Here is a 27,061-nt window from a genome sequence, read left to right on the forward strand (position 1 = left end):
ATAAGACGAAAGTTCAACGCGTTTGTATGACAATGCACGACAAAGTAACTGCTTGTGACTCGTCTTTTGCCCCCATTTCAATATGGCGACGCTTTGTTGTGGCTGGTGACGTCATTAATGCTCGGATGTCCGACTTCCTCCACTGTGTAATATTTGATGTTAATAATGATTTAATGTGCATAGTCCATAACTGTCCAGTCAACATTTTGAATTCCACAACAATTCTGTTTTATTGTGTTATGTATATATTAGGCATAAGGTGTACATTTAACAAAACAAAATAATTACTGGGGAAAAGCAGGTGCTGGCAGATTTGCATTTGGGATGAAATGCATAACTGATGCTTCAACAATCTAACGATATACTGGCAAGCGGGGTGGCCAGTGGGGTGGCCAACAAATTTATAGGGGTGGCCATGGCCACCCCTGGCCACCCCCTGGGGGCGCCACTGCCACACACGCACACACAGACAGAGACTGGCAGAGGTGACAGCCTGCGCACACATTTGTTGCTTGTGAAGCATCCATAGGCGACAGCCATATATAACCCCTTTTGTACTGTTCATTGTGCGTTTTCAATTGTGGTCAAATACTTGGAGCGAGTTTATGTGATTGTTTTTGATGATGTGCGGACGCGAACTGATATTCTGAGATTCCGACTTACGCAGAAATCCGGGTTACATCGCCAGCTCAGGAACGGAACTCGTTCGTAGACCGGGGAATACCTATACTTGAGATTACATTTATGTCTTTTTTTTGGGTGAACACTTAAACTTACGACTACTGTATATTACTGTTGGTCATACAAGTGGTACAGTATTACTTGGTGTAAAAAAAAAAAAAAAAAAAAAAAAGAAAAGAAAATTGATAGCGCGTGCGGTCTTTCAATTTGAATGGTCTCTCAACAGGTCATTAAAGCTGTAATCATGTCAAAGAAGCAAAACACATGAGGGAGTGGGATAGGGCTCTTTGCACTTTTACTTAACAAAGTCCGCTAATTAGGTCAGACCTCTTTATCCTCGTGGAGTTCTGAGGCCAAAATGCTAGGCAAAACCCTTGAATTCCCGCCCTTTTGAGGAGGAACGAGCGGAAGTTTGGACACATTCATTTCTTTTTTCAGTCTTCAGTGACAAAAGTCCAAAAGCCTCACGGGAGCTCTCAATCAGGGAATCTCTACTGAGGCAAACTCATCTTTCATCTCTGAAGGAGGTGGTGAGGTAGGTGTTGGACTTCTGCGGAGACACATCAGCGGGTTGCAGGAGACGTGCTCATTCAATCTCTTTTTATCTTGTTAGATTTTTGGACAAACGCAACACGGTCGCTGCCCCAGTGAATGATTCTTGAAGTTCCATGACATCAAACACTCTTTCAAATTCAGAGTTGTTTCACCTTTATCATACGAGTCGCTTCAATTACAATACGATTCACCCCAATTAAGACAATACATTTCACATCATCTGTAATACAATAGGATTTATTCCAATTATGATGCAAACTGATATGTTTTGCTCCATTCATTATAAAATATTATTCACTCCTGTTACGATATTAGCAACTTCGTATTATTCACTCAACTTTTGATATGATATCATTGACCCCAATTGGAATAATACAATATTCAATTATGATACAACACTAATTGCTCTTGTTGAAACGTGACTTGAGTCCAATAAAAATCCACCCCAATTACGATGTGATACTTACTATTTAATAGGCAAGGCAAGGCAAATTTATTTATATAGCACAATTCAACACAAGGCAATTCAAAGTGCTTTACATCACATGAAGATCATAAAAATCACATTTAAATCAATACAACGTAAAAACCAAGACAAAAGATCGCATTTAATCACAAATAGAATAAAAATAAATAAATAAAAATAAAACAAAAATATAACAAAAACTACTACTACTAATAATAATTGAAATCAGCAATGGAGATAAGCACAAGAGGAATAGAAAGCAGGTAGATTGAAATATATAGACAGTTATGGATATGCAGTGCTAAACAAAAGCGTTTTTAGCCCTGATTTAAAAGAGCTAACAGTTTGAGCATACTTCAGACGTTCAGGTAACTTGTTCCAGAGGTGAGGAGCATAATAACTAAATGCTGCCTCACCCTGCTTGGTTCTTGTTCTTGGAATATTCAGAAGACCCGTTCCAAACGACCTTAGGGGTCTAGATGTCTCATAGGAATCTAACAAGTCAAGCATGTATTTTGGTCCAAGGCCATTAAGTGTTTTATAGACGAGCAGTAGTATTTTATAGTCTATCCTTTGACTCACTGGAAGCCAGTGTAGCGATTTCAAAACCGGTGTAATGTGGTCCAGCTTCCTTGTATTTGTGAGGACTCTGGCTGCAGAATTCTGTACTAGCTGCAACTTCCTGACTGATTTTTTATCAAGACCCGTAAATATACCGTTGCAATAGTCCAATCTGCTGAAAATGAATGCATGCATAAGTTTTTCCATGTCTTGTTGAGTCAGAACCCCCATTATTCTGGTTATATTTTTTAGGTGGTATTAAGCGGATTTAGTGACGGACTTTAGATGGCTATCAAATTTTAGGTCTGAGTCGATAATTACGCCAAGGTTTCTGACTTGATTTGTAGCTGTAAGTGACATTGTGCTAAGTTGCCTGCTTATCTTTGACCTTTCCTTTTTTGGCCCAAAAATGATCAATTCTGTCTTCTCCACATTTAACTGGAGAAAATTCTGGCACATCCATTCATTGATTTGATGAATGCATTTACTCAGGGAGACTAAGGGACTATAATCATGTGGGGACACAGAAATGTACAGTTGTGTGTCATCTGCATAGGCCTGATAGGAGATGTCGTACTGTTCCATTATCTGAGCTAACGGAAGCATATAGATGTTAAATAAGAGTGGTCCAAGAATTGACCCTTGAGGGACTCCACACGTGAATTTGGTTCGTTCTGACTGATGGTTTCCGATTGACACAAATAAATCCCTATCATGTAAATAGGATGTGAACCACTGAAGAATAGTGTCAGTAAGCCCTACCCACTGTTCCAATCTGCTGAGTAGTATGTTGTGATCAACCGTGTCGAATGCGGCGCTGAGTTCCAATAGTAACAGAACAGATGATTTGCCTGCATCGGTATTCCGACGAATATCATTTAGGACTTTGATAAGCACGGTCTCGGTGCTGTGTTGTGGCCGAAATCCAGACTGAAATGAGTTAAAAAGATTGTTTTGCATCATAAAAGTCTGGATCTGTTCCAACACAACCCTTTCGATAATTTTCCCCAGGAATGTCAGATTTGATACTGGCCTGTAATTGCTAATGGTTGAGGCATCCAGATTAGGTTTTTTTAAGGAGAGGTTTTATTACTGCAGTTACAATTCCTATCCAATTCAATCCAATTGAAGTATGATAGATTCACTCCAAAAACATGCAAAGTACAATTAACTCTCACACTGAGCTTATATTGGTGAGTATTGTGTGAAGTTGGAGAAAAAAAAATGACTATAATGCTGGTTGCCATTCAGTCATAACAAACACTATCATTATGTGGTAACTATCCCCACTCTAGAGTGAAGTGAATGTATCACTACACCAACAGTGACAATTGCTATACAATAAAGTCCAATAAAAATTATGACACTCCAATAAAGATGAAGACTCGAAATAATAATGGACGCAAGCCATATAGTATATCTTGAACTCAATTATATTATGCAATTATTAAACAAAAAAGTTGTTTTTGTTTTCTTTTTTACAGGTGAATGGTAGACATGAGAAAAGTATATTCTGAGCTATGCTCACAAAGTGTTTTGGATGTTTAGAGGTATGGAAGCATTAAACACCAAGTTAAAATGGATAGTAACCATGGAGGAAATCAGCATGTATCAAGTCCAAACGTACATAACACATCATAGAGCCCAAATGTTGTTATGCCCAAAGACTCACACCACAGCCTCATTTTTCTTGTCTTCAGACGTGTTTATTTATGTCACTATATTTTTTTATTTTCTTCAACTGTACAACCACTGCACTACGAGAGCTAATGTCGAGCTCCAGAGGCTCCGATTTTCCGCTCTGAGAACTTTATTAACGTAATGCCCGGGAAACATAATGGGATTATTTTTCAAAGGCTCACAGTGTTGTCACTGCAGCAGAATTAAAAAGAAAAAAGGGAACAAAGCGACACTGGACATACATGCATTTTTGCAAGTTCTTCAAAATGCTCCAAAATCAAGTGTTACCGGATACTTTCCGTCATTGAAGAGGTAACTTATTTCATGGAAATGACCCACTGCTTAGCCTGCCCTAATGAATTGTGATTCTGCCAACTGTGGCAACATGGGCATTAAATATCGTTAAATGTCTACCATCATGATGCGTTGCTGTTCAAGCCAGTCATGATATAGTAAACAATTAAAATGCAATTTCCTTCCATTTTGATGAATGTCCCTCCCACTAGAATGAAATACAACCACATTCATAGTGATACAATACAATTCACTTGAAAAGCGATAGAATTCCCAATATAACCCTACTAATGGACGCCTTCTTAAAATAATTGCCTAAGTCATTTTTTTTTTTTTTTAGGAAACACAAAAACCCCCATAAATGATTCCAACCACATCCCACTGACAATTACAATATGATTCCTCTAATTACTTTAAGTACTATATAATTTACTTCAACTGCAATACAATTTGTGTAAATACAATATGATTCACTTCAATTATAATACAAATCACTTCAGTTCATCATACAACTCACTCAAACTGTCATGCGATTTAATTCACTGCAATTACGATATAATGTATTTCATACACTCCAATTACAATGTGATTCATTTCTATCCACCCCAGTTCTGCACGGTGCGTAATAACTACAGATGAATGTATATAATATGTTGGGTTTCGCCTGTGACAACAACATTTACACTAAATAAGCGGTGTAACCAACATTAAAACCTAAGAGAGCTGTCTATGGATACACAGGAGGGCTAATAAACGGTGAGGACAGCACACTTACTTACTTCCACTGCGGGGCCATCGCTGAGCTCACACATCAAAGTGGCAGAGGGTCCTTACGGCCTAAAAGGGAAGAAACAAAAGGAACATTAAACGGCTTCCCCACACACACGTACACAAGCACAGTAAAGCTCAAGTTGAAGCCGTGCGAAAGAAAGATGGAGGCACACGAGAGAGAGCAAGCGACATTGATTTTCCCTCCTGTGAAGCGCCGCTTCATCATTTCTCCAGACACAATCTATCGATCGGCCGCCTTTAGTTTGTTGTTAATTTTGGGGGGCTCGAAAAGCCATCGTCCGCACTGACACTTGCACCTCGCTGGTGATGGATGGTCATGGAAAGAGGGTACGAACGCTTTTATATGACCTCATATTTTTTACCTATACAGTTCAGTTAACCCCATTTTATTGCGCGAGGTAAGTTCTAGAACCACCTGCTAAAGTGTATGTGAAAATATGTGATTTTGAGAGACTGCATCAACCAACTTTTCAAAACACTTTAACACATTGTAAACTTTGGTGTGATTTGTCTACCATGCCTACAAAAAGTCAAAAGCTGTATCAAATGTAAAAAAAAAAAAAAAAAAAAAATCTGAATCATTGCACACTAAAGTTCCCTAAAAAAAGAGTTGTTATACTGCTTGGGGGTGATTACAAGTAAATAAAAAATCTATGCCTGTGTTCAAAACACTTGATTTGGTTTACCCCCTCTGCAAAGAAATAAAAAAAGACCCCTAGTTAGTGCTCAAACTAATAATGAGTATTTGGGGCAAAACACACAGGAGGTGATGTCGCTCGCGTTCAATACTTTTTCTATGGAACAAGCGCAACGAGGCGAAAATCGCCAACCCTTTTGCTGCGAAAAGACATGCAACGTTTGCAACGTTTGTGCTGGTTTGTGCGCGGACCAGCGACGCGATATAAGAAAATACGAAATGGTTCTATTCCTGTTGCTGTCCCCTTGCACTACAACCAATTAGCAACGGATTTCTTTGATCGACAAATCGCCTGTAAGGACACTGGGCAACCCAGAAATTGACATCCACACGCCATAATTTGTCATCATTATAGTGGGGCAAATAAGTATTTAGTCAACCACCAATTGTGCAAGTTCTCCTACTTAAAAAGATTAGAGAGGCCTGTAATTGTCAACATGGGTAAACCTCAACCTTGAGAGAACGTGAAAAAAAAAAAAAACAACAACTGAAAATCAAAATTTTTTTATTTTTAAAGAATTTATTTCCAAATCAGAGTGGAAAATAAGTATTTGGTGACCTACAAACAAGCATGATTTCTGGCTGTCAAAGAGGTCTAACTTCTTCTAACAAGGTCTAACGAGGCTCCACTCCTTACCTGTATTAATGGCACCTGTTTTAACTCATTATCGGTATAAAAGACACCTGTCCACAACCTCGGTCAGTCACATTCCAAACTCCACTATGGCCAAGACCAAAGAGCTGTCGAAGGACACCAGAGACAAAATTGTAGACCTGCACCAGGTAGGGAAGACTCAATCTGCAATAGGTAAAACTAGGGTTGTTCCGATCATGTTTTTTTTCTCCCGATTCGATCCCGATCGTTTTAGTTTGAGTATCTGCCGAGCCCGATATTTCCCGATCCGATTGCTTTTTTTTTTTTGCACCCGATTCAATCCCAATCATTCCCGATAATTTTCCCCCATCATATACATTTTGGCAATGCATTAAGAAAAAAATGAATAAAACTCGGACGAATATATACATTCAACATACAGTACATAAGTACTGTATTTGTTTATTATGACAATAAATCCTCAAGATGGCATTTACATTATTAACATTCTTTCTGTGAGAGGGATCCACGGATAGAAAGACTTGTAATTCTTAAAGGATAAATGCGACTTTGTATATTGTGACTAAATATTGCCATCTAGTGTGTTTGTTGAGCTTTCAGTAAATGATACTGTAGCCATTTAACTGTTCTGCCCAAATGCATGATGGGAAGTGCAACCATGACTGTGCGTAGTGGCACCAATTGATATATCTTCGATATATCTTCTTTGCGTTGGGAAATAACATACGGTGTTAAAAAAAAGATCAACTACTAACTTTCTTCCCCACATTGCTTCCCATGATATTTCTAATTGATGAGAGAGGAATTTTAAGGCTTCAGCCAATTACAAAGAGGCTCCAAAGACTGCTAAAATTCACTCTACTCATTTAATGATGCCTTTTAGCTCTATATATACAGTAGGTAAAACAGTGCCATTATAGATTGAACGCGACAATGCGTGAGTGGGTCGTGCAGCGCATGCGTTAATTGCGGTAAACATTTTAACGTGAGTAATTTGAAAAAAAAAATTATTACCACCGTTAACGCGATAAATTTGATAGCTCTACTTTAAGCCAAAACTAAAGACTCTGTATAATTGTAAGACATTTTGTCTGTAACGTTAAATACAATTAGAAAACAATTTAATTAAAAAATATATATACATTAAAAAAAGGCATGTCCGATATTTTTTTGCCGATTCCGATACTTTGAAAATGACGTGACCCGATCAATCGGGATGCCGATCGATCGGGACATCTTCAGGTAAAACGCTTGGTGTAAAGAAATCAACTGTGGGAGCAATTATTAGAAAATGGAAGACATACAAGACCACTGATAATCTCCCTCGATCTGGGGCTCCATGCAAGATCTCACCCCGTGGCGTCAAAATAACAACAACGGAGAGCAAAAATCCCAGAACCACACGGGGGGACCTAGCGAATGACCTACAGAGAGCTGGGACCACAGTAACAAAGGCTACTATCAGTAACACAATGCACCGCCAGGGACTCAAATCCTGCACTGCCAGACGTGTCCCCCTGCTGAAGCCAGTACACGTCCAGGCCCGTTTGCGCTTCACAAGAGAGCATTTGGATGATCCAGAAGAGGACTGGGAGAATGTGTTATGGTCAGATGAAACAAAAATAGACATTTTTGGTAGAAACACAGGTTCGCTTGTTTGGAGGAGAAAGAATACTGAATTGCATCCGAAGAACAAAATATCCACTGTGAAGCATGGGGGTGGAAACATCATGCTTTGGGGCTGTTTTTCTGCAAAGGGACCAGGATGACTGATCTGTCTAAAGGTAAGAATGAATGGGGCCAAGTATCGAGAGATCTTGAGTGAAAATCTCCTTCCATCAGCAAGGGCATTGAAGATGAGACGTGGCTGGGTCTTTCAGCATGACAATGATCCCAAACACACAGCCAGGGCAACAAGGAGTGGCTTCGTAAGAAGCATTTCAAGGTCCTGGAGTGGCCTAGCCAGTCTCCAGATCTCAACCTCATAGAAAATCCGTGGAGGGAGTTGAAAGTCTGTGTTGCCCAACGGCAGCCCCAAAACATCACTGCTCTAGTGGAGATCTGCATGGAGGAATGGGCCAAAATACCAGCAACAGTGTGTGAAAAGCCTGTGAAGAGTTACAGAAAACGTTTGGCCTCCATTATTGCTAACAAAGAGTACATAACAAAGTATTGAGATGAACTTTTGGTATTGACCAAATACTTATTTTCCACCATGATTTGCAAATAAATTCTTAAAAAATCAAACAATGCGATTTTCTGTTTTTTTTTTTCCACATTCTGTCTCTCATGGTTGAGGTTTACCCATGTTGACAATTACAGGCATCTCTAATATTTTCAAGTGGGAGAACTTGCACAATTAGTGGTTGACTAAATACTTATTTGCCCCACTGTATATTGGGTTTCTTTCTACAATAGTTTCAAGAGCCTGTTTTTGTTTGTATCTATTCTATAATTGTAGGTTTAATTAAAAAAAAAAAAAACTATCTCAACATTAATTTTGACTTTTTTTAAAATGAAATACAAAATGTTCAGTGTCAGTGTTTACAACAAGTAGCACAATTTTTCAGGTTTTATTTAAGCTCCGCAACGGTGACGTTTGCCATGATAAGGATTTAGATAACCGGTATCCTGGTTTTAACTCACTAGCTACTATTGATGGCAATGGACGTCCTATTCAGGCAACGCCGTCAATGGCAGCTATTCTGATGAATATTTGTATGCTCATGACCAAAATGCGAAAATGAGGCCAAATGTTGCTTTTGTTGTCATTTAAGTCATGACTTATTGTTTGGATGGCATTCTTTTGTAATTTTTCAGTTTTTTCACAATGTGAACTCGATGACTAAAAAAAAAAAAGAGTTTTTACCTTTTGTCTGCAAAGAAAAAAATAAAAAAGCACTTTGTCAAAATGGAGGAGCGTATCATTTTAGCAGTGTGCAACCAGCACATACTTGATGATCCCACTCAGCATGATTTCCGGGACATAAAAAAGCAGCAGTATAGGAAGTTGTTGGCTTTAAAAAGTCATAGCCAATCAGAGATGAGCGATGGCGCACAGGCAGAGTGTGTCGCCGCTTGCCGCTGCAGTCGCATTGCGCCACATTGGGTTTCAGCTCAACTGTGATGACTTTCGCATTTCGCCATCGCCTCCTGTGTGTTTTGCCCCTTAGTTCGATCACCCATCCCTTTTCTTAAAACGTTACCAAAAAACAAGAAATGCTAGTTGCTGCACCAAATCACATGGTGTTCATGCAAATTCAAAATAAAGCATATTTTGGGTACTTTATTTTAATTACAAGCTTAAGATCTATCAATTTGCCACTTATGTTGTTGTTGGGGGCGAGTGCACTACAACTATTTTTTTAAAAATCAATTTCTCCATTATTCGTGAACGGATCACAATGACATTTGGTCCATATATTCCTCGGGATGTATGTGTATATGCATATGCATCCTCGGAGCTCGATTTTTTAAAATGTATTTTGCATCAGGGCTGATTAATTAATCATGGTTTAATTAATTAAATTAAAAGACCTATTGTTGCCTGCAGGTTAGGAGTTAACCAGTCAAAAATGGGAGTCAGGAGGCAAAAATGCTTGATGCTTGATTTGATGCACCTCCTGTCCAGAAAACAAAAGCTGAAATGTGCGCACGTACTGTATTCACTTACTGTATAAACAAACAAACAAAAAAGTGGCCACATTCGCTTTTTGATTGCTATGTTTTTGCACAAGTGTTTATGGACAATGGCAGTCAGCACGCCCACAGAAATCAAAAGGTGCATCCTTATTCTTAGGAGCACTATTTGTCGCTTTTGCGTCACAACGGGAGTGCAGTTTGCACGTCCTCCATGACTATATCTCCAAAATAAACAACGGCTGCCGGCGCCGCTTATTTTCCTCTCTTTTATTTGAAGGAGCAACGCGTGGGCGTGCAACAGCCTGACGAAGTGTAAAATAGAGCGCGAATAGATGGGCGCCATTGCGTGGTGAGGGAGTGCGCATGCTGGCGATCCTTTGTCAAGCACTCAGTGCCATTTAATGGCCTGTAAAAGGCCCCTTTGCAGCAGAAAGAACAGGCAATTAGCATAGTGAGTGGATTACAAGATTGCTTTGACTCCGGGATTAATGTGTGCACTTCATCCTCTCTTTGCTTTTACTATTTACTGCGCCACAGGAACTCATTTCTCACTCCCTGGGATTTCTTTTTTGTACCTGATCCTGCTGAGATCCTTGTGAAAAATAAAATGAAAAACAAGTAGACACTTTATTGAGTCTACCTGGTCAATGTGACACAACAAACCTTGGACATACAAGCACCTTAATGTAAGCCAAACAAGTGAGCCCTGGTGTGCCACATCAGCATTAAACAATTGAATCCTGCAAAGTAATCCTCGATTTGCACTTTCAGAGCTCGGGTTCGATCGAATATGATTCTTGCCATGCAGTAGGGGGCAGAGCAGTTTTACAACGCAACAGCTAATGCACACAGGTACAGTACATGACAACAGCTCAGGTTGGTGGTGCAGACAAACGACTAGGGATGGGAATTGATGCGAGTTTTACGATTCCGATTCCATTATCGATATTGCTTAACGATTCGATTCTTTATCGATTCTCTTATCGATTCTAATTTGGGGAAAAAGAAGAACAAACGTTTTGATTGGCATCGAGTTTGTTTAATCAGAAGTCAAAACCTTACAAACTCACAACGAGGTCAAAAGAGGCCCAAAGCCTCAATGTTAACTGTGGCAAAAAGTGGCAAATGCATAAGAATGTGTAACATTTTACTGAAACATTTTTCTAATAGAAATAAAAAATATTTGTATATATTGGCATATAGGCCGTTGTTCTGCCTTTGGCAATATGTGTTAAAGTGCATTATTTACCATTATATTGAAATGCATGCCTTTTAGTTTTTCTGGTGCTTTCACGCTCAAGTGGGGGCGCCATTAAGAACACGCTCACATGAAGAAGAGTGCGGCTACAAAGCATCCAAGCGAGTGAGCGAGTTAGTGAGAGAGGGAAACACTGCCACGAGCCTACGTTCTTTGTTAATGTTTATACCTATGTGCTGTCATTCTTATGTTTACGGCTGCGATGCTCGTGCTAAACCATCGTAACCTTTCATTTTCACCCTCGGTCCTGGTGAAGTGTAGCCAAACTTTGGAGCGTGTGGTTCTTGGCGCCATGCTAGTTTGATGCGTCTGGACAACAAGACAGGTCACGTCACGTGATGACGCAATACGCGTCTTTAGGAATCGTTAAAGGGATCGTTAACGCTTTTTCATTGTGATGTCGAGGCCTCGAAACACTAGGAACCGGTTCAGAATTGGAATCAGATTTCGATTCCCATCCCTAAAAACGACATTTTCCATCACCAATACATCAAGCAGCAAAATGGCAATGGCAGCCTGGCGGCTTTCTATTTGGACAGATGGAAAATTAGAATTACTACTTCATGCTACACAAGACTATAAAACATCAAAATATCAACTGTACACATATATTCCCATTTATTCACATAACCATAGATCTAACCGGGCAGACAACCTTTGTTCACTTAACGGTGTGATTATTGACTGGGTGAGCATCTGGTAACAGTACCTTTTTGTGTGCTGCTCAAGGTTGTGAACAGGGAGTTCTCACTTTTCGTTGGTTAAGTCGGATATGTCTGTCCACTCTTTTGGGCCGGCACTAGATGGTGCCTGGGTTTTTCCAAAGCGTGTTACGTCAAATACGTATATAAACTGTATGATCTCAAAGGTTTGGGCAGATCTGCTTGAGGATTCTCTTGTGACATGTCCTGCCCGGCCAGTATTTCTCTTTTCATTCCGCTATAAATGTACACTCGGTGATTTATTTATTACTCCAGAATAGTGTTTAGTCAGTTCTTGTCCATTCAAGAGAATAAAAGAACCTGTGAAGTAGAAGTTGTCTTTGGCAGTTCTTCATAAGACTACTTTTCTTCACAACCTAATGCCAACAGGGAGCCATGCTAATCTAACTGCACAAATATCTATAAAGGACAATGAAGTTGTTGTTTTTTTCATGCACCATTTGTAAATATAAGACAAAATAGCTGTTCATTTATCGTTATACAACACAACCATATACGTACAGTGGGGCAAATAAGTATTTAGTCAACCACTAATTGTGCAAGTTCTCCCACTTGAAAATATTACCGAGGCCTGTAATTGTCAACGTGGGTAAACCTCAACCATGACAGACAGAATGTGGAAAAAAGACCAGAAAATCACATTGTTTGATTTTTAAAGCTATAAAATCAAGTAGCAATTTAATTTCGTTATGTTTCCAGTTTAATTTAGCGATTTTTCCAGTTTGCCATGTTGATGTTTACTTACCGCTTTTCGTCTTCCTGTGAAGAAATAGGAAATGACGGTCAGCCCGCAACGATATTAATGTCATCAGCATTCGTGCTGTGACGCGGGAATTAAACGGCTGCTTTCACGCATTTCACGTCATAGGTAAATCCCGAACATTATACTAGGACGTAGGGGTGTGCCATCTAAGGCACCCCACGATTCGATTCGATTACGATTCAGGGGGCTACGATTCGATTCGATTACGATTCAGGGGGCTACGATTCGATTCTTGAACGATGATCACGGTATTGACGATGATCACAGTTATCACGATTATCAAAACTATTGATGCATCATACCTTACTAATTAATATAGCAGACAAACAAATTTTTGTCTATTATTTATTTAAAATATCCTGATGATTCAACAGGAACAATGGCAACATGCCCATACAACAAAAACCTGCCCTGAAGCTGCTTTTTTATTTATTTTTACAAGAAAGTGCAAAAACATTAACCATATTAAAGGGAGTTCTTATTTCTGAATTCCACATTTTCTGGAAACAAAGTGTCTTTAGAAAAAAGCCTTCTTTTAACCAATATTCTTTGTTTTCACATATTTCTGTACTATTTCACATGTTTGTAGTGTTAGCGCTGTACCTAATCATGGTTTTACACGTTCTGCATATGAAATACACGTTAGCGAATTAGCTTATTAGCTTCAGCGCTCAGTGCTAACTTTTAACACCTCAAAAACAACAACAATAAAGGCTAAACAGTACAAGAAGGCCTTTGAACTCACCTCTTGTAGACGCACACGGGTCTCAGCAACACACTCAGGACATTTTTCAATTGACATGACTTCAAACTACAGCTGGACATCTGAAAGACGAGGAGCAACGAACTATCTCTCTTTCCCTCTTGCTCTAAAAAAATAATGTGCGCACAGAAGCATACCTGTCTCATACACAAATTTATTTTCCAGTCTTTTGAAAAAGAGTAAATCTCTCACTCAGTTACAGGCAGCATCCTTTATAACGTGCGTGCGTCCATTAAAGGTGTCCGGGCAGCAGACGTGTCTTGAATTTTGTTCCGCTACGAGCGGCTGTCATAAAGTTATGAGGGAAAATCATTGTTTTTGAGCCTTTATGAATTGTAATCGAATCGTCACATGTCCAATCGCGATACATGTATTAATTGATTTTTTGGAACTCCTCTATGAGGACGTGACACGGTTAATGTCCTTGTCATCTCCGTGTCAGTCGACCCGGGAAATTGATTTCAGACATAAGAGCTACCCGTGTAAATCCCGGGATTTAACCGGAGTTCAGCGTATGTCTGTAAGGGGTTTAGGTGAAGGGGCCGAAATTAGTGGTGACTGGACATGCCCAAAACTATGTGTGGTGATGTCATTGCAGCTTCTGTGTATACGGCTGCGGAGCAAGCCCCGCAATCGAATTGTTTCACTTTGGGGCCTGCAATCGAAAGCTTGCATCTTTGCTCTCTGGATTCACCCTCACCATTAAAACGCAAGGCCAATTTGCTGTCGCAACATCTCCCTGTCAGTGACCCCTAACTCTGGTGTGAGCCAAACAATTGAAATACAGTCTTAAATGATATGATTCGTCATTATTCTATCAGGCAACTTGTGAGACACTCTCCACCTCGCTAGCAACTGGGCCTGTGTCTTGTATCTCCGCAATCATTACTGCGCCGCCGCACGATATCATCTTTAATCCGCTGCCTGCCTGCTTGCCTGCCACCTCCCTCCAGAATCTTCTCAGCCGCAGCCTCGGGCGGCCACAACTCATCACACTGAGCCAAGAGTCTCCAAACAAAACAAATATCCACATTCTCTAACCTGAACACAATTAAAAACCTGATTTGGGATGGCTCTTGCTCCCATCATACTGTATATAAGTCAAATTATAGATTTATTTCAAAATGCAATACTCATGTTTTAAGATATTTGCTAGAAAGTGTGTTATGACTATTAATAGAGTTAATTATCACTCAGGTGGAGGAAGCGCAAAAACAGCAATCACATTCACACATTCAGGGTGTGCTTGCGTGTGTATGTGCGCCTGTTCCAGATCAATAATGTCACATTGTATCCAAGATCACCTTAAAGCAATGCTGCGCAATGTATTCTCGTCATCAAGGATAACTTGCTGAGTCAACGCTTTTTCAAAACCTCAAGCCAAAAATAAACAAACAAATAAATATATAAAATCAATAAATAAACAAAAAAGATGGAGTTGGCAGACACTCTTCCCGCACAAGTTCCACCCAACACAAACACACACAAAACATTCTCCCGAGCACAGAAAATACTTTTTAAATAATTGAAATGTTGCACCTTAGCACACAAAAAAGACTGAATTTGTGCACCCAATTCTCATTTGTATACTAAAATGATAGAGCTGCTCATCCAAAAACAAAGCCTTGTGGGTAAAAAAACTAATACACCCTAAAAATGAGATTTTGCTCAACCCCTTATTTAAAAAAAACAAAACAAAAACACATCTTCTAACCTAAACCATGTATATACAAACCTGGATCCAGCCTGATAACAACAAATCGCACCATCAGCATGTTTCAATGCTGACGTTGCTCATATTTTTTTTGTTAAGTCCGCATCAACGAATGATGCATCACCACTGAATAAGATATGGTTGAACACTAGCACACCTTTTGACCCAATATGACACAACACTACTAAACAACACAAACCCAATTGTATGGCTGCAAATCCGCTTTGCATTATAAACACTAATGTGCCATCTGCCTCCCGGGGTGACTCCTAATTAAAGATGGAGGACAAAGACAAGATGGAGTGAATGACAAAGTAGAACATCTGACTAATTGAGATTATTATACAGCGTGCCCACTGCACACCTCTGTTTTGTTGTTTCTCATCATGACATACACTGTGAAATTATTAGAACATGAATGCATGTCATGACATTCTTTGTATGTTAATAGATTGATGTTTTCATATTAGTGCACTGTGTTTGAACAATGACCCCATTTTGAAACCCTTAAACCTCGTTTGAATATATAACCTGTATAACCTCTATAACCCAAATTTGACAGTCTCAATATTTCAAAAGCTAACCTTGCTTTCAAACAATCATTAAATCCTTAACCACAATTTATGACCTTAGTCTTGAAACCCTAATTTGCAATCAAAATTTGTAACCCTAACCCCAATTTGACAAATCTTGAAATTCTAATATTAGGCTTGAGTGTATGACGTAGCACCCCCCCCCCCCCCCCCATTTCCGCACCTCTCGCCATTTTGGAAGCAGGAAGTTCGGTATCAGAACCCCAGGAAACATAAGCAGTGAGGCATTTCGGCACAGGTCGCTCTTGAAAAATGGTTGGAAATTATTGTGCGGTAAAGAATTGCAACAACCAATCGAATAGAAAGGAGAATGTACAGATCAACGGAACTCCATTGAGCTTCTTCCGGATCCCTACATGGAGAAAAGGCGAGGGAAAGCTCACATCTGAGCTTACCAAATGTCGAAGAATGGCATGGGTTGCCTCGATCAGAAGAAAGGACATAACGTTTAATTCTACAGTTACACACAGAGTTTGCACTATGCACTTCCACTCCAGTAAGTTAATTTCATTTGTCTACACAAATTTCTGAAGTGAGTTTGCTTACAGTAGGCCAACTGAGAAACATCGAGCAAGTTAAATTTGTTCTCTAAAACACCATTGATTTGTCACTTAACAATCACAGCTCAGGACAGCACAAATTCAGATGTTCATGGCAATTAAAATAGTAAACACACATAGCCTACCTTTGCAAGAACGATGGTGTTGCCGTTTGATATGGTCAAAATGTGCAGGTCCTGCACCCATCCGCAGCAAAACTGTTCGTAGCTTTGTAGCGATTTGCAATTTTGGAATTGCTGATGAGTGTAGTAACTCACACCAAACTCTAAATACAGCAGAATGTCCATTTCGCGTAATGGTGGAAGCTTGTCGACGTCTTTACTCCATTTGTCTTCGGCTTGCTCGTAATGGTCAACATTGTTAAGTTTGATCAGATATCTGTCCTTCGCCTTAGTAACGAGTTTGTCTCTGTATCGGACTGGCAAGTTTTCCTAACTTTTTTCCATCTTGTGGCCCTTGTAGTTGAATTGTATTTGCCGTTTAAATATCCCACGATCCAGACCTGCTTCAAATATGGCAGCGTTGTTGTCAAATCTCACGAAATCTCTCGAGATCCCACATTGCTGTGACGTAAACGCTCGAGCCTAATTGACAGTGTGAAACTATTAGTCTTGCTTTAAAAACTGCATTTGAAACCACAACCAAGGCTTTCAACCCCCTTTTGAAACAATGACCCCTAGTTGGAAATCCTATTTCATTCTTAGATTTGTTTGAAACTCCCTAACCCAGTGGTGTCCAAACTATACCACATAGGGCCGCAGTGGGTGCTGGATTTCATTCCTACAAAACAAGACTACATCTTTTCACCAATTTGGTGTCTCACAAGTAATCAGTTGATTGCAGTCAGGTGCTGCTTGCACAAACTTTATTGGTTAAACTGTCTGTGCTCGATTGGTAGGAACAAAAACCAGGACCCGCAGCGGCCCTTGAGGACAGGTTTGGACACCCATGCTCTAACCCTTTCCCTGCCGTGTAATGTAATTTGACAGCCTAACAATGACTTCAAACTAGGATATAAAACACGAATCCAGTTGTGTGTTTCCGCAGTGGTAAATTAACACGTTTGGCAGGCGCAATCCTGGTTGCATCCATCCCCTTCCCCACTTTCATGAACAAGCCCTACATGCTCAATGTTAGTTTGCTTGTGACTTTCAAAGACACTATGCAGTCCTGAAGACCCCAAAGGCACTCCACTCTTTGTGAAGTAGTGTGTTGATCCTAATTACAAGTTAAGACTGTGCAGCAGAAAAGTCTTGTCGGTGACCCCCACAAGTAAAAAGGTGAGCCCAATAAAAGGCAATTTACTGCTTGGCTGCTCCAGCAACTAAATACACCATATGGACAAAAGCTTCCCTCTTAATCAATTAATTCATCAATGGAGAGTTGGACCGGAGCCTGAGTTGTGCCTGAGTGTTAATTCTTCATCTTAACGAGACATTTTTAGAAACAGGCTTTTGGAAAAGTCCACAGCTTCAGAGCTTCAAAGCTAAGTGCCCAGGCCGCCTTGCATTGTTGCCCACTAGAGTGGAGCCTCAGGTTGAAAATGGACATTGGCCCAAGTCCTTTCAGATCTTCGGTTCTTCTTCCTATTCAGATTTTCATTCAAATGCTCATTTGACACCCTAACCCTGCCTTGAATCCTTAACTTAAAAACAAAAACCCTGACTTCAAATTGTACTTACTTATTCCATCATGGAACCCTAATTTGAAATTGAAATCATTTTGAAATCCTAATCCTATCTACAAAACCTCTATGATGACTCAATCACATTTTGCAACCTTAATTGCATGTAATTTAGAACCCTAATTTGAAAGATTAATCCCTGTTTGAACCTTAGTATTGACATCCTAATAAGAAACCCTAAATTCTAATCCTAGCCAAAGCCCCTTTCAGACATACACTGAAGTCCTTTTAATAGCCCTTACATCTGAAAGCAATTTACCAGGTTGACTGACATGGAGATGACACGGACATTGACCGGGTCATGTCCTAGTATAATGTTTGGGACTTACCCGGGACGCGGCATGTGTGAAAGCAGGCGTTTGATTCCTGGGTCAGAACACGAAGGCTGATGACGTAAATATTATGAGGGGTCGATCGTCATTTCCTCTTTCTTCGCAGTAAGACCAAAAGCGGTAAACAAACATCACAATTATTAACATGGCAAACTGGAAATAGCTAAATTAAACTGGAAACATAACGAAATTAAATTACTACTGGATCGTAGAGCCGAGGAAGTGACAGTCCATTTTCCATCTTTTAAAATCTGTGGTTTATTTGTTGCCGATGCTGACCAAAAATGATGTAATGTCCAGGTTATAAAGTCCTGCCAGCCGCCCTCCCCCCATAGAAAGCGTCGAGTTCCCAACACTGGACAAGTCTGAAAGTGTCGAGCCAGGTTATTCTCAGGACATCATCGTCATCATCGTCATCTTACGCGGGAATTTAACGGGATATAAGTCTGAAAGAGGCTGTAGTGTTAAACCCCCAATTGCATATTACACCACGGTTAAAACCCTAACCCTGGCTTCAACCTGTAATTTAAAATCTTCCTTTAATATCTTTCAGATCTCCTTATAGGGTGAGTGGTTTTATTTTTCTTCTATTGCACAATGATTCTTTTTTTTTTTTTTTTTTTTTTTTTTTTTTTTAAAACATTTGTGCTACAAAGACAAGTGTTAAAATGTTCTTTATCAGCGGAGGGCAAACCAACTTTGGAAAAGAAAGTTTGTGTTTTTCTTAGCCCGCATTGTGATTTCAGGTCCCCGAAGCGGGGCCGCGCTTTGCCGCGCTCTGTGAAATGAGCTTAGAATTCCATTACACGGTGGCCGAGGCCCGGACAAGAGCTCACTCTTGTTTCTGTCAACCCACAGGTGGACTCCGGGGGCGGACTGACGCAGTCCGCTGAGCCGTGAGGAAACACAGCGGACAGGAAGGAAGCACCTCTGATTCAATAAGAGTTTACTTATGGACTTGTATTTTGAAACTGCAGAGAGGTGAGCAATACTTTGTAAAAGCCCTGTAAAGGAATTAAGCAGAACATGCAAGTAAATGTGAGAAGATAATGTCTGGAGAAGCAGCATGTGGCTCATTATCCAATCATATAAAACCGATAAACAGGGCTGAAGTTTCCACATGGTTGCAATTAGTATTGAGTAAGTTCACTTTCCACGAGAAGTATCCTAGTTGCTACGGTGATTTTTTTGGAAGAGCAGTATTTGGTCCAAATCATCCCTCTCCTTATCGGTAATTTTCTGAACTTTCTCTCCCTTTAAACAAACTTCTATGTGTCCAAATTTTTTCTCTCTTCCCGACTCTATATATCTCGATATCTGTTGGTTTGTGCGCAATCAAGCGATTATTGCCTGAAATACCAACTTCATCGGTTGACTATGGTCATTTAGAGTGGCTTATTTTGTATGTTATTGATCTTTACTTTTCATCACTCCCATAAAGCCTATTATTCTGCAATGCTTGGAGTCTATTGACTCACAAATTACTTGGACCAAACGCTCACAAACCATGACATTGAGCAATTTTGATGAATGGCCTCCCTTTGATGTGAATTGCCATGTACGGTATGAAAAAAGTTGATTTTCTCTTTTACAGATTCTTTTTATTCTCTTAAATGAGCAGGAGATGACAACACACAATTCAGGAACATAAAGAAAGCAATATACTGCTTGATTATTATTAATTGATTTTGACTATAATGTCCCTAGCTCAGTACTTGTCAAGTAGTGGGGCGTGGTCCCCCAGGGGTGGCGCATGAGACCTCGGGGAAACATACCGTATTGGCCCAAATGTAAGACGGCGTGTTTTGCATTTAAATAAGACTGAAAAAGTGGGAGTCGTCTTATATTCGGGGTCTAGACATTATACGCATTCACGACACTAGATGGTGCCAGATATCATTGAAACGAATGCTGAACTTGACTCCGCGGGCCAAAGCGAACCCCTTATGGTTAATGCAGTTATTGCAATTTTGTTTTATCACAATATATTGGTTTATTTACATTTCAAAAACCAGAAGTCATTCATTTGCGAATGTGATTGCACTTAAGTTTACATATTTAAATGCTCAGATATTAGGATTTGAATGAGGCAAAATAACATGCTTTTTCTCTCAAATATATTGTTATAATGATTTGTTTCGGATGTACTGTAATTATTTTCTGTATAAAAATTAATTTGGTGTTCAAAAAGTCTTTTTTCAAACTTGAGTCTTGAAAAAAGAGGGGTTCGTCTTATAATCAGGGCCGTCTTATATTCGGGCCAATACAGTACTTTTTTGCCATACCAGAATAAAGTGTACTTGCACACCCACTCAGTGAGTGGCAGTGGTGCTCTTATTTTCAGAGTGTGCGCAGTATTTTTGAACCAAACAAGAGCACACAACAAAAAGCACTGGAAATATGAAGAGCTTCACGAGGATATACTGTATGACGAAGCGTATGTAATGTTTGGCTTTGACTTTTAATCCAGAAGGAGACGAGGAAAAAACAGTCTGTTTACTGTGTCTAAAAATGTTTGCAGCGGACAGCGGGAAGCCAAATCAATTAAGTCGTCAGTTAAAGACATTAGACCCTGATCAAATTGATAAGCCGCTTGATTGTTTTTCAGTGAAAACGTGCGAAATATTGCCAACAATCGTCCCTCTGTCACTGTTACATCAGTAAACTAGCGAGCACTGTTAGCATGCTCGGTGCAAAATAACCCCATGCCATAGCAAAGGAGCTGATACAGCCGGCAGCAAAAATAAAAACTGTCCCCCTGTCCTATGACAGTGTCGTTTTTGTTCTATTTCTGTGTTTACGGTCAAATTATTTGGCATATTGTCTTCGTAAGTTAATGTTGCTAATCAATTTGATTTTTTTTTTTATTATTGATTGATTTTATTACATTTTATTTTTCAGTATCAAATGGTCAAAAAATATACCTTGAGGGGCAGTTTACATGGCGACTCTGCGACACAAAGACGCAATGACTGTGTTGCGGAGTGGCCTCGCGTGCATTTGGTGTCGGCGAAGACGGAAGGCAAAGACGAAAAATTCTAAATCCTGCCTCCAAAATGGAAGAATTCAATTGCGGGGGATTGAGGGAGGCTTCCTCCGCATGCATATCAAAGGCTCCCGTGGTGCGAGACCGCACCGATAACCTCAGCACTCGTACACGTCACATTGGGCGTGCGCAGCGGTGCTACTAAACATTAAAACAGCAAATATGGTGGAATGTCGGCTTTAATTTACTGCTTTAATAATATTTATAAATGAAATATGTTGAATGTTTCCATTTGTGCCTTTTTGAACAAAAGAAAAATGCCATTGCTTTCAGTGGGCGGGCATATTTTTTTCCGGCCCGAGGAATTTTGGTGAGGTCAAAGTGCATCAATCGCTGTCGCCTTGTAAATCTGCACTGCCCCCTAGGGCTCGGCATAAATACTACATCGTCTTCATGTGGAATTGCGACATTGTTCGAATGGAGATGGGCCCATATAAATGCAAATTTGAAATTTTTCGTATTCTCGGAGAGTTACGATGTAAACGGCCCCTGAGTGTATTTTTACAGTTTGGGTGTTTTATTTTATTTATTTTTTGGGGGGGGGGGGGGGCAATTGATGTGCTTTAAGGATTTTCTGTTACAAACAAAACAATGTTAATCAAGTTATACTTTATTCTAACTTGATGTATATTACTTTTTTTCCTTTAATATAAAAAAGGCCACAATGCTATACAAAGCTGAATTTACAATCTTCATAATTTTAGAGACTAATGAACTATATACAGTGGCGGCAGAGAGTTTGGGGGGGGCGCGCAAAATGTATACGTCTTCCTGGGGGGCGTAATAGAAAATAATTGAATAGCACTGCCCTAGCCTATACATTTATTAGGAAAAAAAGCAATTAAAAGCAGGCCTGCCTGTAGCTCGAGTGCTTTCAAGGAGCCTTTGAGAAGATTCGGTCCAAATGATGCACTTCATATTTTTGGTTATGCAAATGGCAAGGTAAGTGGCAGTGGAAAATCATTAGAGTGGAGGTTCTCTGGACATCTATGAAAAATAAATGAAAAACAGTTCACTATCTATTGCCACGACCTTGATTAGGGAAAGACTCCCAGCTCCTTGCCTCTTTGTACGAAAAACAGCCATTTTCCCAGGTGTCCAGCAGATTAAGTAAACACAGTAATATAATAGCAATGAATGAATATGTATGATTATATGAAATGAACCAATAAGAAGGAATATATAGCGCATAGCAAGGACGGGAGTCTGAGGCGGTGTGTCAAAATAAGCAGCCAAACTGCGATGCTTTATTGACATTCAAGCAGCGGTCTTTCCTTACCCAAACTCCCCACCTCCGAACATCATAACTGTAATTATAGTTCCGCGGGTGAATTATGTAAATTCCACTACAAATAAATAAATATATCTGCAGATTCCACATACAATACATTGTACTGAATCACATTTTTTTTAATCCATAAAAAGGGAGAGCTTAAGACACTGTTTTCTACAGAAAGGAGGAAAGAAAAAAAATTATGACGATACAGTACAAGCCAGGGCTCTGTCCCTTTCACTTCAGTGCACCTCATACGATACAGTTGTATGAAAAAGTATATGAACCTTTTGGAATTTCTCACATTTCTGCAAAAATATGAAATTTGATCTGATCTTTGTCAAAATCACACAGATGAAAAAATTGTCTGCTTTAACGAAAACCACCCAAACATTTTTAAGTTTTCACATTTTAATGATGATAGTATGCAAACAATGACAGAAAAAGGACAAAAATAAAAAAGTGAACCATCACATTAAATATTTTGTGCCCCCCCATTTGGTAGCAAAACTTCAACCAGACGCTTCCTGTAGCTGCAGATCAGTCTGGCACATCCATCAGGACTTATCTCGACCCATCCTTCTCTACAAAACTGCTGTAGTTCAGATTCCTGGGGTGTCTGGAATGAATCGCTGTCTTTAGGTCATGCCGCAGCATTTCAATGGGGTTCAAGTCTGGACTTTGACTCGGCCACTCCAGAACGTGTATTTTGTTCTTCTGAAACCATTCTGATCGTCATTGTCTTGTTGCAGATTCCATCTTCTTTTTAGCTTCAACTGTCTGACAGACGGCCTCATGTTTTCCTGCAAAACATCCTGATAAACTTTTGAATTCATTCTTCCATTAATGATTGCAAGTTGTCCAGGCCCTGAGGCAGAAAAGCAGCCCCAAATCATGATGCTCCTTCCACCATGCTTCACGGTGGGGATGAGGTGTTGATGTTGGTGAGCTGTTCCATTTTTCCTCCACACATGACGTTGTGTGTTACTCCCAAACAATTCAACTTTGGTTTCATCAGTCCACAAAATATTTTGCCAAAACTTCTGTGTAGTGTCCAAGTGCCTTTTTGCAAACATTAAATGAGCCGCAATGTTTTTTTTAGACAGCTGTGGCTTCCTCCGTGGAGTCCTCCCATGAATACCATTCTTGGCCATAGTTTTACATATAGTTGATGTGTGCACAGAGATATTGGACTGTGTCAGTGATTTCTGTAAGTCTTAAGCGGACACTCTAGGGTTCTATTTTACCTCTCTGAGTATTCTGTGCTGAACATTTGGCGTCATCTTTACTGGACGGCCACTTCTTGGGAGAGAATCAACAATTCCAAACTCTTTCCGTTTGCAGACAACTTCTCTGACTCTCTGACTGTCAATTAATGAACATCTAGACTTTTAGAGATGGTTTTGCATCCTCTCCCAGCATTATACAAATCAACAATCCATGATCGTAGGTTTTCAGACAGCTGTTATGACCGGGCCATGATGCACATCAAACAATGGTTCTCATCAAGGCAATTCTTACCAGGTGTGTGTTTTATAGTAGGTAGGGCAGCTTTAAACCACTCATCGGTGATTGGGCACACACCTGACTTAAAATGCTTGGTAAAAATTAGTTTCAATTCTCCTTAGGCAGAGGGTTCACTTACTTGTTTTCCAGACTGATCTGCAGCTACAGGAAGCCTCAGACTGAAGTTATTGCTGCCAAAGGGGGGGGGGGGGGGGGGGGGGGCACAAAATATTAAATGTGAAAGTTCACTGACTTATTTTTCCCCCTTCCGTCATTGTTTGCATGCTCTCCTCATTAAAATATGAAAACCTATAAATGTTTGGGTGGTTTTGGTTAAAGCAGACACTGTTTTTACATCTGTGTGATTTTGACAAAGATCAGATCACATTTGATGGTGTTTTTGTGCAGAAATGTGAGGAATTCCAACAGGTTCAGATGCGTGAGTCAGGAGCAGCAATATCATTCTGAGTGCGGCAGCATTACTCTGCAGTCTATGGAGCAAAAAGGAATTTCCGATCAAAATCAGTTTCCGAAAACATTCATAGTAGAGTCGGCATCAGTCGATATTAAAGATGTTTTGCTCAGCAAATTCATTCAGGCAAATCCTAACCAGAAAATTGCAAATTTGAAATTAGGGCTGCTTTAACCTATTTCAATTGTCCATGCTCTGTTTTCATATCCAGCACAGGTCTACTCTTGCCCATTGTTGAGAGCAGCCACTGGGTGCGTGTGTTCATGTGTGAGTGTTCCTATGTTCATATGAATACGTGCTTGTCTTTTCATTTGTGTGTTTGTATTATCATGTGTTTTGAGGCATTCGTTTATGTGGGTGTTCATTTGTCTGTGCGTGTATGCTCATTTAAACAAGTAGCGGTTTGTGTGTTCATTTGTGTTTGTGTGAGCGCATGTTCGTGTGTGCAAAAGTGTATGTTTGCGTGTTCATTGGGGGTGTGTGTGTGTGTATTTGTGTTTTATGGCATCCATTTAAAGATTTAAGCATCCGAGAGCCAAGGGGCTTCCTTCACTAATAATAAAAACGGGGATGAACGCCATGAATCAATATGATTGTCACACTTTTCACCTGCTTCATCGTTTCTGGCGGGCATTTGAAGGGGCTACGATGAGTCCACACTGATAATTGACATTGTTGACCACAGGGGGTGACATAAAGCCTCCTTTTCTCCAATACCGTTTGTTTTGGCACCTCTGGGGGAACGGCCTGTCTTCAGTGATTGAACTCCGTCTGGTTATTTTAGCCCTCTTTTCCCTTGCGCTGCCTTGACTAACTCGTTTTCTTGTGTGTATGTGTGTCCCGTCGGCCTAATTGAGCTCAGGATATTTAAGGGGGCCGTCACCGTTGACGGGTGATGAAGCCCTCGACGTACCGTAACTAAAATTTACGGCCAGCCACAGAGTGACAGGAGGAAATACAGTTGGGCTCTAAGGGAAGAGTGCAGCATTATTAAAGAAATACACAGCGCAATGATGGCAACCAATCAGTTTCAAGTGTAATAAAGTCAAATGTTCCTGAGGTCATACCAAAAGGAGTTCAATTGCAATGATTGTATTTTACATTTATTTCTATTGGTCTTTTAGCTGTTTGGCTGATTTTTCCTGTGTTCTTTAAATATTTTCATGGTAATAGTTTTTCATTTTCCACCCTACAGTGGTACCTCGACATACGATCGCTTTGACACACGATCTTTTTGACACCCGACGTAAAATTTGGCTCGCCATTTGTTTCTACATTCGACGACATGCTCGGAATATGACGATTTATGACAACGCCGCAGTTTCTTTGTTTTGCTGCAAGACGAACGCACGGTGGGTTTTCTTGTGGGAGAAATCAACACGGGTTCCAACAAGGTTAGGGCAGAGGTGAAAAAAGGTGACGCTAACCACTGATATGAAGTTGGAAATGATGATGATGATAATGAAAATATGAGCGTGGTGTGCGCATCCATAACCTGGCTCGACAATACGGCCGTAGAATATCTAGCACAGAGGTCACGGAACCGCGGACCTCGGTCCGGTTCCTGACGCCCAAGCCATCTGGACCGGATCGCAAGCTGTCGCGACTAATACACATTGCAACAACAAAAATAATTTTTGTCTGCGGGTTTGCAGAGCGGAGGTGGGCAACAAACAAAAACCTTAGCGGTGACGCGCGTGAGCCAGCCAATGGGAGTGAAGCATTGGAAAGTTATTTTTAGAACAGCATGTCTTACACTCACTTTCCAGACTCCGCGGAGAGACAGCCAAATACTGAGCCAAATGAAGTTGGAGAAAGAGGCGAAAAAGGTACGGCAAATGGCGTGCTCAAAACTACGCAAGATTGATGCAGAAAACAGTGTTTAAGGAGGAGTGGACCAACACATTTTTGTTCATTTTACCTGGCGGCAGCACAAGACTGCTATGACTAATCTGTTCAGAGAGGGTAGCGCTTGTAAAGAGCAGCAATTTGAAAAGGCACTATGAGACGAACCACACAGCTTTTTCGCAAAGTTTCCCTATGAACTCTGCCATCCGTTCTCAAAAAATAGCGGAATTAAGGGCTCAATATGATCGCACCTCAAGGCTCATGGTTCATTTATTCACTGCGCAGCAACCCGCAAATGAATGCTCCCTCAGAATAGCGTGGATATTGGGTCAAAACAAAAAGTCTTTCAGTGACGCACCGATTGTCAAAGATTGTATGAGTGCAGCTGCTGAAACTTTGCTTCATGGAAAGCAAAAAGAAGAGGTCTGTCAAAAAAAACAAAAAAAAAAGTCCCCCTGTCAGCATCCTCAATTAAAAAAAAAAAAAGTCTTGAACACGCTCTTATGTTGCTATTTAATGATTCAGTTAAAGCACTTTTTTAGT

The 27,061-nt window shown here is 40.1% G+C and overlaps 1 protein-coding gene across 3 annotated transcripts in view; it reads right to left on the minus strand.

Annotated features, from left to right (window-relative positions):
* Positions 1–27,061, minus strand: part of mgat4c (mgat4 family member C) — a 192,414-nt gene that overhangs the window by 123,144 nt on the left and 42,209 nt on the right. For 2 of the 3 annotated variants that reach the window (XM_057836466.1, XM_057836468.1), the window contains exon 2: positions 5,017–5,074. The gene's annotated coding sequence lies outside the window, so the exon portion shown is untranslated. Of the gene's footprint in view, positions 1–5,012; positions 5,075–27,061 lie in introns of all 3 variants that reach the window. The other variant, XM_057836467.1, reaches the window with a different exon arrangement.

The sequence above is a fragment of the Corythoichthys intestinalis genome, chromosome 5 (genome assembly GCF_030265065.1).
Source record: "Corythoichthys intestinalis isolate RoL2023-P3 chromosome 5, ASM3026506v1, whole genome shotgun sequence".
Classification (NCBI taxonomy): domain Eukaryota; kingdom Metazoa; phylum Chordata; class Actinopteri; order Syngnathiformes; family Syngnathidae; genus Corythoichthys; species Corythoichthys intestinalis.